Here is an 8,346-nt window from a genome sequence, read left to right on the forward strand (position 1 = left end):
CAGCAGGCCCTTGGGGCGCTCAAAGCCCATGGCAGGTGGAGCGCCCAGGCAATGTACAGTCCTGGAGAACCCCAGGACTGCACATGGCTGTCCACCAGATCCATTGCAAGGGACTTGCATGGAATTCCCAGGTTCTCCAGCCAAAACCCCATGCAATGAAGCCATTGGTGCAGGTTGTGGGGCTTGGCCAGGGCAGCAAGGAGAGGGACGAAGCTCCCCGCAGTTCCCCCATGACCTGCACATGGCAGCTAGTGGGGCTGGGCTGCTGGCTCCATCATGCAGGGCTTCCCGCCCCTCCTCCCTCCCCCCCAGAGGTGTGAGGCTCGGGCAGAGAACTCAGGAAAGCTTTTTAATCAAGCTTTGTGGACAAAATGTCAAAGAAGATCAAGAAAAAGCAGATGAGACATTAGCTCAAGCTATATTTGCAAGTGGTACACCTCTTTCCATAACTGAAAATCAAAAATGGAAGGAACATTACAAACTAATTCGCCCATCATATAAATTACCATCATGTTATTGCTTATCACATTCTCTCTTAGATAGAAAGTGTGACAGAGTTCAAACAATGGTTATTCAAAGGATTGGTCAAGCAGAATCACTGACTCCGATGTCAGATGGATGGACTATACAAGGAAATCCTTTATTGAACATTATGTTAGCAACACTTGAACCAATATTCTGAAAGCAACTGCTACCAAATCTTATAGTCATACAGGTGAATATATAGCCAAATTACTGAGTGAAGAGACTGAAAGTGCAGGTCCCTCTAGGGTAACTAGAGCCTTTGTAACTGGTAATGCAAGTAACATGAAAGCTGCATGGCAAATATTAAAGATAAAGTACCCTAATTTAATAGTATTTGGCTGTCTTGCTCATGGGTTGAATCTTCTGGCAAAGGAAATAATAACTGCAAATAAAACAAAGACAATATTGGCAAACTGCAAAGCAATTGTGAAGGTATTCAACAATCATCATGTTGCTAATCAGACTTTGAAGAAATAACAGAAAGAGAAGCAGGGGAAGGAAAGTGCACTTTTACTGCCAGGAGGAACTAGATGGGGCTCAGCTACAAAGTGTTTACAGGCAGTCCTCAATTTAAGACATTTCGAGTTACAGCAAATGGCACTTATGACATTTATAAATTGACACTGTTTCGACTTTCTGATATCAGTTTCGACTTCACAACACTTGATCTGACGCAATGCCACACCAGAGAACAATTTCACTGCATTACCCATCTCCCTGGAGAACATCTGTCCAAACTTCCTTGGACACTTTCTTTAAGAAAGCAGACAAGACGCCAGAAAAACCTGCAGTCAAGACTCCTGAGAAGACTCTAGCCAAGAGCCCTTCAAAAAGTCCAGCAAAGTCACTTCAAACAAGTTCTTCCAAATCAATATGATTGCTGTTTACATTATAAATACATTAATGTATAGATGAGTATAGCTAATTGATTGAATACAAAATTCTAGGTTATTTTTGGTGAAAATAGGGTATCAGGCCTTGGTTCAGGAACCACCCCCCATTGATAACATTTTTCCTATGGGAAAATCGGTTCTGAGTTACAACATTTTAACTTAAGATGTGGCTTTCAGGAACCAATTGTGTCAGAAGTCCAAGGACTGCCTGTACGTAGTTTGCTGCGTGCAAAGAACTGCTTGCAGTGTCCTTCAAAAAATGACACAGTATCCCAGATTATTCCTGTGAACATTCAAAAACAGATTCTTGACAATGATGTGATCTTAGTTCGACTTCAAGGAGCATTCAATTTGCTACTACCAGTTTCAGTGGCTATCAAGAAAGTTGAAGGAGATACACCGAGCCTTTCAAATAGTCCAGAGATATTCAGACAACTGAATGAAAATCTAACTGGGCTTTTGCCTTCTTCAACTCTATCCAAAAAAGAAGTAGTAGTACAAATGTTTACTAAGAGATCTGAGTTTTGTTCTCATCCAGTTCATCTGGCAGCAAACCTTTTGGACCCTAAACCCAGAGGACAACATTTATCAGAAGATGAATTATCTACTGCTCTCAGTACAATTATAGAAGTAGCTAAGAATGGCGCAACATCAATGAAATAGCTATGATGACAGACGTTGCCGAGTGCCGCACAAAAGAAAAACTTTGGAGCAAAGACATCATTTGGTGGGCAGCAGAGAATACGTCTCCTCTCACATGGTGGAAGGGATACTGTAACACCCGACTTGTCCAGGATTGCTCTAAGGATCCTAAGCATTCCACCAACAGCAGCTTCTTGTGAACAGAACTGGACCTGGTCCTGGCCAAAGGGGATGTTGTGAACGGAACTGGAAGGCTTTCAGCTCAACAAAGACAAAAAAGAGGAATAGACTAACAAATGAACCCACTGCTAAGCTTGTTTCTATTTCTCATAATCTCTTGCTTCGGGAGAATCAGTCAGGAGCACAATTAGTGAAGAAGATGAAGTGTGATGATGCCAACAGACTCATTGGTAAAACCACCCTTTAGTGAAAGAACATGTGGTTCAAGTAGTTCTGAATCAGATTTGCCTCAAACTGATGCTGAAATGGAACTAATAAGTTGTGTAAGTGATTCTACAGATAGTGACAGTGAAACTGGAGGTGCTGCAGTGACCTCAGTGGAAGAGAGTTAAACTCTGTTGAAGTAGATGAGTGGACAACCACAGCATGTCATGCACAGTTCTTTGCAAATTAGTGTATGAACAGTTTTCAGGGTCTTCATTTTTTTCCTTAAATGTAAACAAACAATGTAAGGGAAGTCCATGCTATTGTGTAGGTCTTTTATTACAAGTATTACAATAAAAATGTCTTTCCACATAAAGCTTTAAATTTGTTTGAATATAACATTTAAACCACATTAAGTGTGCTGTACTTATTTTTTTTCCCTAATCAAATATTTCAGTTCAAATACTGGTGGCTATTGGGACATAAAATTAACATGGCAGTACCTGTTTAGTTTTGTTTAAGTCAAATAAATATGCTACATCAGATCACACTCTATTTAGGGCACTGGAAATTTTTTCCAGAAAACCCACATCTCTGCTGATTGGTATGGACTGTGGAGGTTTTTCCCTTCCTCTGTAGTGGGGTCCATGGCCTTCTCTCCAGGATCTTTTGAGCATGTACTGACAACATTTCATAGAAGCAGGACATTGGCTGCCATGGTTCCCCTGCTTTACCTGTGGCAGGTGAGGGTGTGAGAACTGTGTTGTGTTAGGGTTGATGGTAGGTCTTATGTTGTGTTTATACTGTGGACTGTATAGGATGGTTTGGATCCTGCCTCAGGCAGGGGGCTGGGCTAAATGACCTGTGGAGGTACCCTCCAGCCCTATTTTTCTTATGATTCTACAATTGTCTCAAAGTAGTCATGGGGGATAAACTTATCCTAGCTTACAGCCTCCCAACGCCAATCTTTCTCAAGCAACAGGCCACCTAACTTCCAGTCTCACCAAGGCACGATGCCTTGCAATGGACCCAGATGCTTTCTGTGCCCCAGCATCAATACAGACTGCATCATCACTGGACCAAATAACATGGATTATAACATCCAAAGTTCATTCACTTACAACTCCACCATTGTCATATATGCCATCACTTGCTTACAGTGCCCCTCTGCTGTCTACATTGGACAGATGGTGCGATTCCTACATGACACAATGAATGAACACAGATTTGACAGCAGCTGCAGAAAGGCATGCTGGCCTGTGTCAGAACACTTTAATCTCTCCGTCACTGACAGGCAGGTGGCTGTTCTCAGACAACAAACTTCTAAAAACTGACTTGAATGGGAAACTGCAGAACAATAAACACGATCAACAGGCTGGACTGCATTAAGCATAGTTTAAACGGGGACTTTGTTTTCTTATCCCCTTACCTGGACTAGCTTTTTGTGACTACTTTGTTCCTATGGGTTTACTGCTTGTTTGCTTGCCTTGTCAGCGCTGTCCCCTCCCACTGCCTTGTCTTTTGCATTCAAATTTCCTCGCATCCACTGCTTTGTGCAGGTCTTTTCACAGCATCTGATGAAGTAAGCACAGGCTTTCATAGGCTGAAGCTCTCTCTCTCTACTTTGACTAGTCTATATGGTGCAAATGTACCCTGCCTTCCACCCATGAATGTAGGTGAAGTATTAATACAAGTATTAGCTTACATAGGTACAACAATTAAACTTCTCCTTTCATGCTCGGTCTCAGCCACTCATATTTTTAACTGGTCTGTCAATATGGCATGGAACAGCAATTTAATATGCATTTGATTAACATCACTAATAGCAGTGTCTATTACTGTGACATTTACATCCAATTATACAGGAGAAAACACTAGAAGTCTAAAAATCACTAGAGCCACAGCTTTATTAAAAATAACAAAAACCAAACAAACAAAAACAAAACCAAGACAGACAAAGCATTTCCATTTTAATGATCTACCACACACACACACACACTTAAAATACCGTATTTACTTGAATGCAAAATTAGGTTTTCTTTCCCCACTTAACATGGGGGGAAGTGGGGGGAAACCCCTAATCTTGGATTCAAGTACAAAGTGGTTGGGGAGGCAGCTTCTGCAGCTCTGATGCAGGGTTGGAGCTACAGCTTCTCCCCCGCCCCCTGACAATTAACCCTCTCACTCTGATAGGCAAGGATCCTGGTTTTCTGTTTAAAAATCAAAAGTTCTGATAAAAATCACAGTCTCTTATTAAAACCCCCCAAACTGGCAATTAAAATGAAACACCACTATACACATACAGAATACAATGCTTTACTGATATATTTACAATTTAAAAGTAATTTTGAAGACTACCAGTGCCTCAATCACTATAATAAAATCAATTCTAAGTACCTATAAATCTTGGTATTTGGTTTTGTGTGGGGTTTTTTTCCCCATGATAATAATCAGAGCTGGCCCTCCTCCCCCCTCCCCAGCTCACCAGGATGCAGGTCCAGGCCCCTCACTCCCCACCCACAGCTCCCTGCTGACCTCCAGCCATGCCGGAGGGGGTCTCCAGCTGCCAGGGCTATGGGGCCAGGGGCCCGTGTCCACAAACCCCTGCCCTCCAGCCCCAGCTGCCACCTATGGGAGGCAGCAGCTGCTGCAGCCCAAGTGGGGAGTGGAGCCTGGCTCCCCAACTAACAGGCAGCACTGCCAGAGAGTAGCCTGGGGAGGAGTGAGCAGGCTGCCCACTGCAGGCTCAGGGCTCCCCATCCTGCTGCCTTCCTCCCAGCCCTCCATGGCCCAGCGGGCGGGACCCAGCAGGGCTGGGCGGGGAAACTTGGTGCCGCTGCTGGGAGCCCAGTGGCACCCTGGTGAGGCATCCCCTGCCCGTCTGGAAGCAGCAAGGGGTACAATTCGGTGCTATTGCCCCTGCTGCTGCCGCCGGATGGGCAGAGGATGCCTTGCCATGGCAACATGGAGTACCTGGCCCTGCTCTGCCCTGCCCACTGGGCTGTGGAGGCCCCCGGGGGAGGGTAGCAGGGCAGGGAGCCCAAGCCCGAGCCTGCACCCACCCCTGCCCCACACCCAGATCTGGGGGGGCATGTGCTCCCCCAGGAATGCACAAAGCAGTAGGGAACGCTCCCCACCTTGCCTAGGCCCTGTGGTCGCACATCCTGGCCCCAAGTCCCACACACCACGTAGCTAGGCAGCAGCCCCAGACCTGTCCAACCCCCTTCCTCCCTATGGAGACCTCAATCCTTTTCCTGTCCCCTTCCCCCCCTCACCTCCCCCCCCAACTTACCTGTGGAAGCCGCTCTCCAGGCTGCATGGGGGTCATATGTATGTGTGAGAGCACATGTGGTGTCCCCATGCCTGACCACCCTTCTCCTGCTCCCTCCAGCCCCTTGCAGGCTGGCACTCTGCCAGCCAGCATAGAGCTCTTTGCAAAAGTGGAAAATCTGTATGTTTCTCCAGTAAAATGGAAAATCTGCCTAGTTCTCAGTTAAAAGAGAAAAACGAAAAAAACACTGATTTTTCATGGGAAACGGAAAACCCAGATCCCTGTTGATAGGACTCTGGCCCAGGCCATGGAGCACATGGTTGCTTTGGTTCCAGTTCAGCCTGATAGCAGGAGCAGTGACAGCAGCTCCAGTCGGGGATTGGGCTGAAGCTGCCTGCACCATAACAGCTGCTGTATGGCTGAAGCAACCACTTGCTGTGCCCTGGGCTGGAGCAAGGTCAAAACCAGAGGGTAAGGAGCGTTGGGTGGGGATGGGAGCAGAGGCAATGGGGGAGGACAGGTAGCAAGCGGGGGCAGAAGGAAAGATGCCAGGGGATGCAGGCTTTGGAGGCAGATAGTGGGGGAGGCAAGTGGCAGGAGGGACAGGCAGCAGAAGGCAAGGAGCAAGAGGCAAGGGGTAAGGCGTCTAGATTCCCCCATTGCCTGCTCTCCCACCCCCCCCCCCCCCCCCGCCCCCTGCCCCACTGTTGCAGTGGAGGGGGAGGGGAGGGATGAATTTAAGACAACCCTTCCATAATTAAATTGTATAGTTGGAAAGTATAATAAATTTATAAGCTTTTCATGTATAGAATCTAATTATTGGAGGGTTGTCTTAAATTCAGTCATTTTGGATTCAGGTAAATACAGTACTATATAGGCATTATGTTTATGCATAGTCTTAATCAAGAAGGTTGTAAAGTTCACAAATAAACCCTTGAAAAGACTTCCAGTGTAGATTATGAAACACCCATAAGCCCAAAATCACAAGAGGTTCACACTCAAGGACAGCTTTTCAAGTGGTGATAACCAAGAAAGAGAGGAGTTTAAGGGCACCAAACAAAAGAATTCATAGCAACTTAGATGGAAAAATCTGACAGTTTGTGTGTAGTTGGGACAAGAACTTGCATAGGTGGGCATATGGGCCAAAAAGCTAGTTAGCATCTGTTCACATTTTCCACCTTTCCACCCTCCTCCATCTCTGTTCCAGAAACTTAACAAGGCCCTATTGAATTAGAATAATTGAGCTTATCAACTATTTGCTCTAGCTCGTCAGGTTAAAAACTTTGTGATGACTAAGGTTAATTCTGTCTTTTGGGGAGAAAGATGCAACAAAAAACACCTTGTATGGGCATGAGAGAAGTGAGACTGGGAGTGTAAAGGCAGAGTTAAGACAACAGATATGGGGAAAGTATAATAAACCATGTTTAGGCACTAGAGGAGGTAAGCTAAGAAAAGGTAAGAGTGTAAAAGTGTGGCTGGACATGCTTTCAAAACCGCTGAGGTGATATGCGGACCCACACAGCCCACGGGCTGCCTGATCAACCCTCTCTGGGCAGAACATCTGCTTAGCAAGATAACCAACTTGTTGCCTGTCAACACTATGTGTTTATCTCTCAATAAACACATTATAGAGTGGAACTCTCATCTCTTCTTATACATCTCAACCCTGACCCCACCTTAAGCAGGGTTCAGGTAACAGGCAAAGCAATGTGGCTTCTCACAGCTGACAGATTGTTAGAGCTGACTAGCACAAAGGAAAGGCAGAAGAGGGTATTACAGCAGTGGAACAAGTGCTCTTAGAAAGCAGCAGTTAAGTTAAAATTCCCATGGTTGCCACTTTAGTGCTTGAGCACAATCCAGAAAACGAATAGGATGAAGAACAAAAGGAGCCACAGGGTGTGGGAAGTACTTTAACCTTAATGGTAGCAACAGCAAAGATCATTTGACCAATATCAGCAAATGCCTTGCATGGATTTTGACCTTAAACAGCTAGGTGCAACATGTAAGCAAGCTCACTACTAGACACATGGAATGGTGGTAGTATAGAAGACTGAAGCAATTGTTCTTGCATGGTTCAGCTGGTGGAGAAATGCACTTAAAAATGTGTCTAGACAAACTCATTTCACTGTGAAGCAACACAAACAAACAGCACATACATTCACAGCTTCTTAGAGGAAGTCCAGTGGTAGGGTGGAATAGCAAGTATTTGCCAAGAGTTTGAGAAGGGTCAAAAAACACACTTCTAGACCAAGTTCTTGTGCGGGCCGACTCCCCATCCCACCTGGATCTCCATGTGCGAGCTCTCTCCCGATCCCATCTGGGTCGCCATGTGTGAGCCGGGGAGAGCTGGGGGCCCGCCTTTGTGTGTACACAGGCTGTGGCCGGTAGCCTGGGTACATGGGGTTGGAAAATACCGCGGTGCGGTATGGCACGCTCGAGCTAGAATCAGTCACGGAGGCGTAATGGTTGATTGAAAAGATTATTTACTTACACCCAAGGTGGTCGCGGTGTAGGCTGGTCAGCTTTCCAGGCTCAGCTCCGCTTGAGTTCTCGGTGGAGGACTCTAATAAACTCGGTTCCTTGACCCCGGAGTGAATCAGGCTCCGCGGGGTTCAAGAATTCGTTCCCACG

General features: G+C 45.8%; 1 protein-coding gene across 5 annotated transcripts in view; it reads right to left on the reverse strand.

Annotated features, from left to right (window-relative positions):
• RBM6 (RNA binding motif protein 6) overlaps positions 1 to 8,346 on the reverse strand; it is a 105,891-nt gene that overhangs the window by 86,436 nt on the left and 11,109 nt on the right. Inside the window, exon 1 of one of the 5 annotated variants that reach the window (XM_025205772.1) lies at positions 844 to 921. The exons of 3 other annotated variants lie outside the window; for them this stretch is intronic. The gene's annotated coding sequence lies outside the window, so the exon portion shown is untranslated. Of the gene's footprint in view, positions 1 to 843; positions 922 to 8,346 lie in introns of those variants that run through there. One more of the 5 variants, XM_025205774.1, reaches the window with a different exon arrangement.

The sequence above is a fragment of the Alligator sinensis genome, unplaced genomic scaffold (assembly GCF_000455745.1).
Source record: "Alligator sinensis unplaced genomic scaffold, ASM45574v1 scaffold467_2, whole genome shotgun sequence".
NCBI lineage: Eukaryota > Metazoa > Chordata > Crocodylia > Alligatoridae > Alligator > Alligator sinensis.